The following is a 15159-nucleotide window of genomic DNA, read 5'->3' as shown; positions in this document are numbered from 1 at the left end:
TGTGTTGCAAAGTCTCGTTGTACATGAAGAACTTAGGATTCCTTTCCTCTCAGATGAATTGGCTTTTGGTCACCTGGCATTATGGCTAAGGATTTGGGCCAAGCAGGAAAATACACTCAGTAAAAACATCTTAACCCCTTCGGTGCTCATGACGAGCTCAGCTCATCATAAGGTACACCTCTCGTGTGCTCATGACTAGCTGAGCTCGTCATGACCACAACCCTTTCTATTATGGCCCAGCACAGCAGAGGAATGACTCCAGCAGCCATGGTGTTAAAGGACTGTCTTTCGCTTGACCATCTTTCGTGTTTTCGATGGCGTCAGTACATAAGAGTAGCCCTTTTGAGGCTAGGTAGAGCAGAACTATTTACTAATCCAGAGAGTATATGTGAGAGGGACTATGCATGGGCCACAGAGTATTTTTCAAGAACGTGCCATTGCGAAAGAGAGGAAATAGAGGAAGTAGAGCTATTAAAAACAGTGTCAACTAGAGAACTAAATCTTTTAGGGCTCACAATCATTTATAATCGTTTTTTATTGACGAGGTTTTGCCTTGATCTTTTCCACTATCTCTTGGCTCAGCCGCGTGGCTCGCACAGAGGTCAGTGTCTCATGCCCTGTGGCTGTGACGGAGAATCTCCTCAGGGCATGATGCACTTTTTAATGCTTTGCAGTTTTTAAGATCTTCCCAGAAAATTATTTATTATCGCTATCCTGAAAATGGCTGGTTTCAGGAGGATTAGATCAGCGTTTATCTTTTTACAACTTTTTTCAACAGATACGGTTGTGTACACTCTTAATTTTTTAAGGGCAGCCTTAATACTCAGGTCAAGTTGTGATTAATTTCTGCACTGTAATCTATGTATTTTAATTATAAACCAAGGGTAATTTGATGAATTACCAGTTGTTAACCTGTATTGTGGAACACGTTTTTAATCATGTTTGGTTGACTTTTATGGTTTTACTCATAAACCTGAATAACGTTTGTTGATGTTGATGATGATTAGCACTGCCCTCTGATAAGCCTAACTGGTCGCCACACTACCACAAAAAGAGCATTGGTATTATCAACTTTAATCTCTGTGTACCAGTAAAGGACTCACTTGATTCTCTGTACAGTGTACTTTATTTTAGTACACTATAATAGGTCTTTGAGGAGGTTTGAGTCTCTGAGTTGGTCTGTGAGTGGGTGTATAACTGTCTGACTGGGTCTGTGAGTGGGTATAGGAGTGTCTGACTGGGTCTCTGGTGGATATGTGAAACTCTGTGTGGACCTGTGAGTGGGTGAGTGAGTGTCTAAGTGGGTCTATGAGTGGGTATGTGAGTCTCTGAGTAGGTGTGTAAGTGGGTGTGTGAGTATCTCAGTGGGTATGTGAGTGGATGTAAGAGTGTCTGAGTGAGTCTGTAAGTGGGTGAATGAGTTCCTGAGTAGTCTTTGAGTGGGTTGCATGAGTCTCTGAGTGGGTCTGTTCTTGTATGTGTATGTGCATGAGTTGGTCTTTGAGTGGGTGCATGAGTCTCTGAGTAGGTCTGTGGGTGGTGGTAATTTGTCTCCCAGCTAGTCTGTAACTGGTTGTGTGACTGTCTGAATGAGTCTGCAAGTGGGTGCTTAAGATTCTAAGTAGGTGTGTAAGTGGGTGTGTGAATGTCTGTGCGTGTGTGTGAGTGGGTATATATGTGTGTGAGTGGGTGTGTGAGTATCTGAGTAGGTTTGTAAGTGTGTGCCTTCATATCTGAGTGGGTGCCTGACTGTCTGAATGGGTCTGTGAGTTTGTGTATGGGTCTCTGAGAGGGTCTGTGGGTGGGTTTATGAGTGTCTGAGTGGGTCTGTGTTTGGGGATATGAGTCTCTCACTGGGTCTATGAGTGTGTACAGGAGTGTTCCAGTGGGTCTCTCAGTTGGTGTCTGAGAGTCTAAGAGGATGCATACGTATTTGAGTCGTTGTGTGATTGTCTGAGCGGGTGTGTGAGAGGGTGCATGAGTTTCTGAGTGGGTCTGTGAGCGGATATGTGAGTCTCTCAGTGGGTCTGTGAGTGGGTGCATTAGTGTCTGTAGATCTATGAGTGGGTGCATGAGTCTCTGAGTTGATTTGTGAGTGGGTATATGAGTATCTGAGTGGATCTGTTTGAGGGCATGTGAATCTCTGAGTAGTTCTGTGAGTGAATGTGTGTGAGTGTCTTGGGTGAATGAGTTTCAGTTGGTCTGTGAGTAGGTGTGTGAATCTCTCAGTGGGTATAAAAGGGTATGAGTGGTTCTGTGAGTGGCTGAATAGGTCTATGAGTGGTTCTATGAGTGGGTGCATGAGTGACTTAGTAGGTTTGTAAGTGGGTGTGAGAGTGTCTGAGTACATCTGTGAATGGGTGCATGAGTTTCTGAGTGAGTCTATGAATGTGTGTGAGTGTCTGAGTAGGTCTGTGAGTGGGTGTGCGAGCAGGTCTGTGAGTGGGTTTGTGACTGTTGAGTGGGTCTGTGAGTGGGTGTATCAGTGTCTGAGTGGGTCTGTCGGTGGGTGTGTGAGTGCCTAATTATGTGGGTGAGTATCTAAGTATCTTAGTGGGTGTGTCAGTAGCTGTGCCAATGATGAGGCTACAATGGAACCACAACTGCCCCTTTATCTAAAAGACTCCACAGCTTTGCACAAAATATCTACCCAAGTGAAGTACTTTCTACTGGTTATTACTAAGTGCTACCTCTTTGGGAAAACGTCCAGTACATATTCTACAGTACAGCTGCATAATGCGGCACGAGGAAATGCCACCAGTGATCTTTTGTGCATTTTGGCAATGTGCTTCTTTATCCAGAAATGTGTTATAATATGAATCTTCCTATAGATTAGACGGCAAGATTACAAAGACATACATTTCCACCCAACAAGCATCCTTCTTCTTAACGATATGAAGTGCGTCTTTGATTGGTGGAGATGTCCTCATATTCTTCAGCATCATGAATGTGTCAACAAAATCTTTGGGAAAAGCACTCGGGGGCCTTTTGGTAAGCAGTCAATCCCTCTGGTAAACAGCATGAAGACCATTGCATACTAGTAAGGTGGACAGGCCGGGCCAAACAGGCGGAACTTCAGATGATTTTGCACAATTTTATACTTGTAGTCATTACATGGAGAACCATGGACTATGCGCTCACCAGGTAAGGACAAGAAAGAATCTAGGGGCATATTACCAAGCAATAGCGATAATTATCGCTATTGCTTGTTTAGAGACAAAAATTTACCGCAGAGCTGCGGCGATTTTTATCGCAGATAAACCTTGGTATTACCAAGGTCTATCGCAAATGCAAAAAAAATCGGCCGCAATGCATGAATATCGCTGAAAAGTCAGTGATATTCATGCATTACCGAGCTAATGCTCTTAGCCATGTTATCCACCTCCCATTGGATAACATGGCTAAGAACTGCTCAGGGCAGGTGTTAGCTTTTGGAGATATTTGCGCTTAGCGCGAATATCTCCAAAAGTTGGTAATAGGAGATAGCGATGTTAGCGACTGTTTCCAGTCGCTAACATCTTGGCACGCCCACTTTGCATGTCATTAGTGATAAATATCACTGACATGCAAAGTGGGGCCCAAGATGGTCGTTATCTCCTACTAGCTGTCGCTAACTGGTGTTAGCGACAGCTAGGTAATAGGGATATAATTTTATCTCCGCTTTCTTGGCTTTTAAAGCCAAAAAGCGGAGATAAACCCCCTTGATAATATACCCCCTACTCGTCACAATCACTACACATTGCGCTCCAATCACTCAACTATGCATTCACCTCCACAAAGCATTTCAGATTGTCTTTCAATATGGAATTGCCAAGAAAACACACTTGCTTTGCTTTTGTTAAGTTCAGGAGGTCAGGATCATTTGTCTTTACAGGAGTGGAGCTTTAATTGAGGCATCTGCTATGTTTATATGTAAGTTCTTCCCGTTGAAGTTTAATTTTGGTAAAAATTAAGCAGGCCCTCATGACTGCTCCTCCTGCAACAGGTCTCCTCTCCAGCTTGCCCACAGTCTGCTACCCTCTGCTGCCTGTCTACCTGCTACCCTTTGTCTGTTCCTCCTCTGTTTGTTTCTTGCTGTCTTTTGCCTTTTCTGCCCTCTGTTTTGCCTTTTCCGCTCATTTTTCTGCCCTCTGTTTTGTCTTTCCTGCTCATTTTATTGCCTTCTGTTGTGCCCTCTTCTGCTGTTTTGCTTTTCTGCTCATTTTGCTACCCACTGATTTGCCTTTTTTTGATTGTTTTATGTCCTCTCTTTTTGCCGTTTGTGGTTGTTTTAGCTGCCCTCTGTTTTAGCTTTCCCTTCTAGATTCTTCCCTCTAGATACCATTTCCCTCTTCCCACTGTTTCCTTCCTCATGCTACCCAGGAACTTGCCTTTCCCCAAGAACTACTTAATAGAGTCCACATGGCAACCTCATTGAGCAGGTCCTCATGCCAGCCCCCCAGCAATAGTTATCCTGTTCAGATTGTCTACAGTCCGCTGCCTTCTGCTGCCTGTCTACCTGTTGCCCTTTGTTGGTGACCCTCTGCTTGTTTCTTACTGTTTTTTCTATTTTGCAATTTTTTTTGTCCTCCGCTTTGTCTTCTGCCTGTTTATCTATCCTTTGTTTTCTCTTTTTCTGCTCATTTTTCTGCCCTCTGTTTTGCCTTCTTCTACACTATTTTGCATTTTCTGCTCATTTTTCTGCTCTCTAGTTTACCTTTTTCTTCTGGTTTTCCTGCTCTATTTTTGACTTCTCAGTTTCTTTTTCTGCCCACTCTTTTGCCCTCTTCTGCTATGTTTTGCCTTTCCTTCTCATTTTCTGCCCTCTGTTTTTAGCTTCTCTGCTTGTTGTTCTGCCCTCTATTTTACTTTTTCTTTCTAGTTTCTTCCCTCTTCCTGACATTTCCCTCCTTCCACCATTTTCATCCTCACACGACCCAGCTCCATGCCCTCCCCCCAGGAACTATTTAAAAGAGGCCACATGGAGACCCCATTGAGAAGGTCCTTATGCCAGATACTCAAAGAGTGGGTAAGGGGGGTGCACAGCGGGATTGGAACCAATTAGATTGGGTTGTTGTGAGAAGTTCAAAAAGTTTTTGGGTGCTCTCGAGGGTGGTGTTTCCGTCAAAAACACTTGAGTCGATACTAGATAGATGTGTATGCACGAGGTGCTAATACATCCCCTGGTGAGGCACACCGTACATGATCATAGCAATGATTCAAAAGAGTTCAAAGAGAAGTTGTAGTTGTTTTTCACGATTTATTTCGTAAACAAGTCTTTCATTGGTGAGATATCATTAGAATGTTGCACTCATTGAAGTTGCCATCATACATTTAAACTGCTCCAATGCATTTCGGGCGGGTGGCCCTTTGTCACGGAGTGCTGAAAGGAAGACAGAGAAAGAATCAGAACTCGAAGTGGTGTGATGATACTGAGAGTTAAGTACAGAGTGCTCGGAGGATGGGGGGTGGAATGATGTTAAGGGAATCCCCAATGTTCTTACCTAGAATCCGCTGCAAATCTCAAATTTAGAAAAAAAGACACATTTTCCTCTAATTTCTGTGCAGGAAAGTTGTGGGATCATGACATGACACATTTCCTACCACTCAGCATTCCCCTCAATCTTCTGATAAAAATGACACCTCACTTGTGTGGCTAGGCCAAGTGTCTGTGACATGGAAGGGCCAAAAACATGGAGAGATTGCTGGGGACTGAAAGTGGGTCCAAAAGGACAGTTTGTTCATACGTTTTTGAGCTGATGCTATTTTGGGCTCCCACACAAGTGAGGTATCAATTTTCTTAGTACACCAAAGGGAAAGCCAGATGGTAGGAAATGTATGCCAGTGCAGTGATCCTACAACTTTCCCACACAGAAATGAAGGGAAAACATGGCGTTGTAAGCAAATGTGAGGTTTCTGGGTAAGCAAACACTGGGGGATCCATGCAAGCCACACCGCCAGCCAAGAGTCAGTCTACATTCAAGCACCATCCACGCACACAGCCAGCCAAACACCATCCATGTACACCACCAGTCAGGTGCCATCCATGCACACCGTCAGCTAAGCACCATCCATGCACACCACCAGTCAAGCGCCAGTCCATGTTCACCACCATCTAAGCACCACTGTATGCACACCACTAGGCAAGCACCAATATACACACACTGTCATCAAGCACTAGTCCACTTACACCATTTACCAAGTGCAAGTCCCCACCCCTACGTCTAAATAAACAAAATAATACCTGGAGCCTAATGGGATTTCTGCCCCCTGGGAAGTAGATCACAGACTATTGCCCCCATCTGCCTCCCGGGAGAGGCAGAAAGACTATGGCCCATTCCAGAGCCTAGTGGGCTTTCGACTCATTTCAGTCTCGGTTTCAGTCAAATGATGTAAGCATGCAGTGCACGCTGATCGTCATATCAATGAAACAATCAGAACAGCCCGGGGGAGTCTAAGGAGGTGTGGCTTACATAAATTTCCCAATTTTCTTACACAGAATCCGCTGCAAACTTCAAATTTAGATAAAAAGTCAAATCTTTCTCTAATTTCTTTGTGGCAAAGTTCTGGGATAGTAATCACTACTCACTTGTAAATGTGTAATGCTTGCCTACTGCATTACTCCTGAAACACTGAGGATTCAGTAAGGCTGAAGGACACACAAGGCAGGAGGCGTTCTCCCCACAACTACTACCTGATGAGCTGAACTGCTGTTAGAAATAGAACTTTTTAGTTGACTTTTTAGTTTTAGAAATATACTACAGAGCATCGCAGATTATGCACATGTACTATTGGTTACATGGCCTGCAGGACCTTCCACATCTGCACCTGGAAAGGATCGCCACTGCCCCAGCATCACTCCTGCGGTGCCTACTCACGGCAGCATGACACAAATTTTTAATAATTGACTCTATAGGCACTACAAGTTAACTCCTTCAAAAAACGACTAAGGAAAAACATGCCCCCCTACTGTACTCACCATAACTTCCCATAGAGTGGTGTACCTGGTTCCCACTGAGTGCGAACATTAAAACAGGCAAAACTACATAAAATGGGGGACATTTTTTAAAGATGGAACCCTGAGACCCTGGAATGAAGTTCTAGAAATAATACCTGAGAGTCCGCTAAGTGTCACATATACCTGCCACAGAGCACACCAATCACTGTGTACGCAGCTAAGCGCGGACAGAGCAACCACCTGAGATTACCCCTTTGATACACCTACTGTTAGTAACCTTCTCTGCCCACGGGACCTCTGCTCTGTATAAATCTATGCGGTATAAGGACGGCGAAGCTAGCAGAAAGGTTCAACTTGAATGGCAGACAGACTTAAGTATAACAATCCCAGACAAGTAATGGGCATCCTGTTGCACAATTACTAAGACTATGTCCCAAAATGGCAGGCATAGTCTAGTACACTTTAAATACTTCAAAAGAGTGTACTATACCCCAGCCCTCTTATATAGGTACAGTTTACGTGAAGAGGATAGATGCGTAAGATGGGGCGCTGAAGGCGCTGGATTCGAGCACTTGGCCCCGTTCTACCCTGAGATACATGCATTCTGCTTAAAGGTGACGGCAGAGCTCTAGGAAATTATAGGACAGCCTGTCCCGGTATGCACTACATTAGCAATACTGGGGCTAGACTCCGAGATTCCAAAACAATATAGAAAACTTGTGACAATGGGGATGCTGATGCCTAAGAGATGTGTGTGATGCATTGGATGAGGAGCCCGATACCGACGACAGAAGAATGGTATGCAGATATGACTTATTGCAACACGAATGCAGACACCTATAATGCTTTAATTTAATTTAATTTGCGTGTTTATCCACTTCCATGCTAATGACAAGGTCAACTCGTCATGGGTTTTACCTGCCCTGTGCTTATGACGAGTTGACCTTGTCATGAACAATGGTAAATCTGCAAATCCAGCACCCTGCGGGAAAACCCTTAGCAGCCAAGGTGTTAAATAGCGCTAGAATCTCTCCCGGGGGAGTATCTCCGCGCTTCGACCGCTGCGAAACCCTTCCTGGCTTCCCTGAGAGATGGTCCCTTAATGGGTATCTCCAGGGTGAGACCAGGCATCCCCAGCGGTCTGGTGGGGCCATTAGTGAAGATGAGGCAAGCTAATGCCCAGAGTTGCCGAGTGTGATCGCTGATCAGAGTGAGCACCAAGGCGAGAGAATTATCGAGTCCGCTGACCCTGGTCCAGAAACCTGCCGCGCTGGGAATCGAACCCTGGTCCCGGGCCGTCCTCTGCTCTCGGGTCTGCCGCCTCTAACCAGTGAGCCACACTACCTTTGAGGCGTTCCTTAGTAGATCCCGCTATATATGGGGACCATTTACAGCATACTTGTATAGAAAGACAGGAGCTGGCACTGACACGGAGAACGTGCACAGAGAGGTATGCAAGCATGGAAAGAGAAGTGTAGTGGAGGGGGGGCACGGGCGTGACCCAGCTTAGGACCATGGCACTTTGGATGACGAGAGATGCGTCTTGATTATGTAAATGTTTGCATTGCGCACCTACTGTCTATGATGAAAAACTCATCTATAATTGTGTGGGAAATGGGTGGTGCCAGAGGTGTACCCCATAAATATCCTTGCGTAGAAATCTGTGCAAATTGCTGAAGACGTGTACATTTCTTCAATTCCACATCTGCACAATTGTATCATGCATATATTCAACGCATGCCAACATCCTAAATTTTACCTTTTTTCTGTGAAAACTGATTAAAAAAATATTTTTTAAAGTCCTGGCCACTCAAAGCCACACTCAGAGACTCACGTACCCACTTACTCACCCATTGAGACACTCATCCACTCAGTGACACACCCACTGAGACACTCTTGCATTCACACACCTATTTTCAAAAGTTACAAGTTACAGTTAGGAAATTGATTTTAAAAATCTTAGAAAGTCACTGAAAACAACAATGGTTACAGAGATGCTACAGTTAGGCAATTGAATTTAAAAATCCTTGGAAATTCCCCGAAAAAAATAAAGGTTACAGGAGTGTTATATTTAGAAAATAGAATAAACAACCCTAGAAATTCACTGTTCAAATGTATAGAGACATTGTAGCTGGACTCATATTTTACTCATACAAAACCAGTGAAATTCAGCTAGTTACCTAAGCTAACTATAACTTATGCTTTCGCAATGCACTGCTTATGACCTCACACATTACATTACTCATGACATGGTCAGTGACATCATTGATGACATCTCAAATGATATCACTGATGACATCATCCAGTGAGTGTGAGTGTTTTCTAAACATTTGTGAGTGTTAAACATATGTGCTAAGGTACTACAAAAGTTAAAATAGTATGCTTTCTGTACTAGTTATGGGGGATACTTTTCCTAACATATATTATGTGAGTGGCTGTGTGACTGTGTGTATCTGTGTGTGAGTATCTGTATAGGTGTGTGAGTGGCTGTATAAGTAGTTGTGTTGGTGAGTGAATGGCTATGTGTGTGACTGTATTCTTGAGTGAGTGGTTGTGTCAGTGGCTGTATGGGCGAGTGAGTGGCTGTGTGAGTTGCTGTATGGGTGTGTGAATGGGTGAGTCAGGGACTGTATGGGTGAGTGAGTGGGTATCTGAATGGCTGCATGAGTGAGGGACTGGATGTGTTAGTGGCAGTATGATTGAGTAAGTGGCTGTCTGAATAGGTGTAGGGTTAAATAAGTTAGAGTGTGAGTGGCTGTATTGTAGAGTAAGTGTCTGTATACATATATATATATTACAGCGTCAAGGCTTTATAAAAATGAATTACGCCTTGATGGGACAGCTTAATTATATTGATGAATTACACATCATTAAGTCTTTTTGCTATGTCCATTGTTTTGTTCTCTGAACATGTGACCTCGGTGGGAAGGGCATTTTATTTAAAAATGGCTTCAATCACACACAGCCTTTATGTGAACAAGGGCGCCTGAGCCCGAAACGCGTCATCTGTCGACTGCTGTTTGGCTACAATAAACATCTTGCCTGAATCCAGAAGTGGTTCGTGTCTCTCTCTTCGCCGCCGGGGGCTCTCTGGTGGAAGTGGAAGGAGTAACCTGTTCGAATATATATATATATATATATATATATATATATATATATATATATATATATATATATATATATATATATATATATATATATATATATATATATATATATATGTTCACTTAAAAAACCATAGGTTTCAGGCCTTATATAGTTAGGAATAAGCATATATTATATAGTTGGTTGTACTAACTATATTTTGCGCACCCGCAATCCACTGCTGATGATGTCACATATTACATCATTCATGACATGGTCAGTGACATCACTGATGACATCATTGATGACATCTCATTTGACATCACTGATGACATCACTGATGACATCATCCAGTGACTGTGTGTTTCTGTAAAGTTTAAATATGTATAAGTGTCTGGATGAAGGATTTAGTAGATGCGTGACTGACTGTATGAGTGAGTGAATAAATGTGTCTTACTAAATGCATGGGTTCGTGACTAAACTGTCTGAATGTGTGCATCAGTATGTCTGTTGTTGTGTAAGCTGCTGCATGTGTTGATCAGTAGCTATATGAGTGGCTATATGGGTTATTGATTGGTTGCCCAAGTATTTGAATGGGAGACTGAATGTGTGTGTGGGTGGCTGGGAGGTGTGTGACTCTGTGCATAGATGTGTGAGCAGTTGATTTACTAGGTGTATGAGTTCAAGAGTGCATGTGGAAACAGCTATATGGGCGGTTGACTGTGTGCATGGGTGTGTTGGTGAGTGAATGGATTTCTCAGTGCTACATGTCCAAGTAAGTACATATGTAAAACACAGTGCATGTGAGAGTTGGCATATATGAATGACTATACATGAGAGCCAGTGAATGTGCGAGTGGCTGAATGGATCATTGTATACTTGTATCAGTGATTGTATAAGAGAGTAAGTATGTGTTAGTATATGTTTGAATAAGTAAGGTGTTGTGTGTATAACTGTATAGTTGAGGAAATGGAAGTGTGATTGATTCTTTGCATGACTGACTAGGTGTGTGAGTAACTCCATGGTTGAGTGGCAGTGTGTGAGTGTCTGTATAGGTGTATGAGTGCCTATGATAGTGTTGTATTGATGAGTGACTCTATGTATGAGTGATTCTATGGGTGAATGAGTGAATGTGTGTGTAGACCTAGGAATCAGTGAGTGCGTATGTAGTAACTGGTATTGGTGTGTCAATGGTTTCAAGAATGGTAGTCTGTATATAACACTGGGTGTATCAAAGGTTATATTAGAGTGTGAGGAGGTGCATCGTATTATCACATGAATGATATCATCAGTGATGTGATCAGTGACATCAAATGAGATGTCATCAGTGATGTCATCAGTGATGTCATTTGAGATGTCATCAGTGATGTCATCAGTGATGTCACTGACCATGTCATGAATGATGTAATATGTGACATCAGCAGTGGATTGCGGGTGCATGAAATAAAGTTAGTACAACTAACTATATAGGAGCAATTTCAATAGTTTTTAAAATGCTAATTCCTAACTATATAAGGCCTGAAACCTATGATTTTTTTTAAGTGAATTTGCAAGGTTTTTAAAATGCTAATTCCTAACTATATAAGGCCTGAAACCTATGTTTCTTTAAGGGAATTTGCAAGGTTTTTTAAATGCTAATTCCTAACAATATAAGGCCTGAAACCTATGGTTTTTTAAGTGAATTTGCAAGGTTTTTTAAATTCTAATTCCTAACTATATAAGGCTTGAAACCTATGGTTTTTTCTGTGAATTTGCAAGGTTTTTAAAATGCTAATTCCTAACTATATCAGGCATGAAAGCTATATTTTTTTTCAATAAATTTCAAAGGTTTTGTAAATGCTAATTCTATTGGCGGATAACGTTTATATGTGTTATTATCCTTCTGGGACCACCTGAGCAGCCATCTTGTTTCTCAGGAGAAGGGAGGCACAAGAGAGCACAAAACAAGAGTGGAAAATGCAAAAAGGGGGCAGGGTTGAGACCCCCTGACCCCCTAGCCCTTCTCAGGGGGTCCCAGAAGGACCACCAAGTGCAAAAAAATGTTTTTCTTTTTTTTAAATCGCGGGGTACGCGCACGGTACGCGTACCGTATGTGTACGGTGTGCGACTGCCAGCAAATCAGAAACTCGCTCACGCACATAAGGGTACGCGTACGCGGAGAAGTGTGGCTCATGGGTTAGAGGCGGCAGACCCGGAAGCTGAGATCGGCCCTGGACCAGGGTTCAATTCCCCACCTCGGCGGGTCTTGGGCTCAAAAATTCCACGGACTCGATAATTCTCGCTCCGGTGCCTTCTCGACTCATGGGTTCACACTCTGCGACTCTGGGCAATAGCTTGCTTAATCTCCACAACGGCCCCTCGCGGCGGGATGCCTGGCTTTCACCTTGTGGATACCCTGACGGGGTAATCTCACAGGGGAATACCAGGACGGGTTCCCTAAGCAAGCGCCGGGAAACCCTTTGTGGGTAGCTGTGCGCTATATAAGCTCAAATACATTTACATTTACACGCAGGGTACGCGTACGGTACGCGTACAGTGCGCGTACGGTGAGCGCATATAGATATATAATTTGCTCAAATTCAATTTTCTCAACAACTACTGGAGGGATTTTCACCAAATATAGAAAAGGCACTACTGCATACCTGTCCCTACCATTTTGCCAAGTTTGGTGTAATTCCGTTCAGCCGTTCTTGCTGTAGCCATGTCTAAAGGTCCCATGGAAAATGCCATTTGAAAAATTTCAAATTTAATTTTCTCAAGAACTACTGGAGAGATTTTCACCAGACATAGCAAAGGCACATCTGCATACCAGGCCCTACCATTTTGCCAAGTTTGGTGTAATTCCATTCAGTCGTTCGGGCTGTAGCCGTGTCTAAAGGTCCCTATGGAAATTAACATGGGGAAAACACGTTTTGGGACCCCCTTTCGGCCCCCGCTTGATGAATCCCCCCGAAACTTTCAGGGAAGGAGCGGAGCGGAGCTGGCCAAAATTCTGGAAAATTACACACAGATTCCTCAATCGGTGCCAAAGTTATTCCCAATGGAATGTTGAGCGCATATAGATATATAATTTGCTCAAATTCAATTTTCTCAACAACTACGGGAGGGATTTTCACCAAATGTAGAAAAGGCACTACTGCATACCTGTCCTTACCTTTTTGCAGAGTTTGGTGTAATTCCATTCAGCCTTTCGGGCTGTAGTGTTGTCTAAAGGTCCCATAGAAAATGCCATTTTAAAAATTTCAAATTCAATTTTCTCAATAACTACTGGAGGGATTTTCACCAAACATAGCAAAGGCACATCTGCATACCAAGCCCTACCATTTTGCCAAGTTTGGTGTAATTCCATTCAGCCTTTCGGGCTGTAGCCGTGTCTAAATGTTCCAAGGGAAATTAACATGGGGAAAACAGGTTTTAGGACCCCCCTTTTTTCTCGGCCCTTGCTTGACGAATCCCCCCGAAACTTTCAGGGAAGGAGCGGAGCGGCGAGAAGCAATTTTAAGGAAAATTACACGCAGATTCTTCAATCGGCCCCAAAGTTATTCCCAATAGAATGTTGGGGATTTCCTATGGTAACTAGGTCCTAACTGTATATACCTACTGGCGACCGCCAGTAGGTAAATATATATATATATATATGCACGAAAATTCGTCAATAGCCAAAGCAGCCGCCTCAGCCCAAAACTCCAACAAAGACGAAGGAACAGACCCAATTCTTGGTGCTTTAATCAAGGTGATTTATTACCAGCAAGCCTGCCGCCGCCATTACGCGTTTCGCCTTACAGCTTGATCACATGGCCAGTTGCTGAGAGCCAATGCCGAACATTTAAAGTGCTAGTGCGCGCGCAATTTTCACAAATGGGTTCAACAACATGGAAAAAATACTACATCCTCATGTGCTAACAATAGTATGCATAATTGTAAACATACAATGTTAAAAGTACAAGTGGCTTAATTCATAAAATATATAAATATATATTTACACATTAAAAACCACAAATTTAAATAACTGTATAAATACGTGTTATTCTATAAGTGAACGCGAACCAACATATCTCTTGGATTCACAAGGTAATGTTGTTCACATAATTCCTCTCTCCCCAAATGTACAAGGCACTGAGTAGAAAAAATAAAGCCCCAGTGGGCAAAGAACCCTTTAAAATTGCACTACAATACTACACATTTCATCTTGACATTGGCAAAGAAATAAGTGTTAAGTTAACATGATTTCTTTAAAGTGCTCGTGCTAAGTGCTCAAAATAAAACTTTAAGGAAAAGAAACCAATTCTTGAACAAGGGAACATGTTGCGTTCAACCCATGGTATTACACCATAGGCTTACCCTCCTTCTACTTAAACGAAGCTCTTAAAACAGATTGTGAGGAGGCGTCAAATGGTCAGATACCACAACAACATTGTTACTTCTTTAAAACCAAGTACCCATTTGGCAGCACATACAATACATGATAATTAAGAAATTCATCCTGAAAAAAATGTGGCGAAGGAATTTAAATATACAACTGCTCCAATCTACCTATAAACAAGTGTATAAATCCTCTGTCGCATTTAATCCCTGTGGCTGCTTGCTGTCTAATTCTAGGATGTATCTCGTCTCGAGGAGACGCAGTTTTGCCTCACGATCACATCCTCTTTTCATTAGCCATACTGCATTGATGACAAAATAAGAAAGATGCACGGGGTTGGAACTATGCTCTTGTTCGAAATGCCTAGCAACAGGATAGGCTTGGTCTCTGTTAGAGATAGCTCTAATGTGCTGAAGCACACGTTTGTGGACCGGCAGGCGGGTGCTCCCTACATACCGGAGTCCACATGTGCACTCCAGCACATAGACCGCATAGTCTGTCTTACACGTAAGGCGTTTGGTAATTCTCCTAGGTGTGCAAGAGAATGGGACAACATAGCTAGATTTGTTGACCCCATGTTTATGTCAGAGAGTACCTGAAGTTTCTGGCTCCGCTGGAGTATCAAACCGAAGGTGAAGCTAGCTCCCAATTCCCTTTCACCACTGTGCCGGATTTCTCTTGCGACAGTGATAACAGGGAAAGGGGAAGTGGATAAGACAAACAGAGAGACTGCTCACACAGATATCTTCTCCCGCTCTAGGAATTGGGAAGAGTC

The sequence above is a fragment of the Lissotriton vulgaris genome, chromosome 3_1, assembly GCF_964263255.1.
Source record: "Lissotriton vulgaris chromosome 3_1, aLisVul1.2, whole genome shotgun sequence".
In the NCBI taxonomy this organism is placed as follows: domain Eukaryota; kingdom Metazoa; phylum Chordata; class Amphibia; order Caudata; family Salamandridae; genus Lissotriton; species Lissotriton vulgaris.
Note: the sequence above shows the minus strand (reverse complement) of the source record.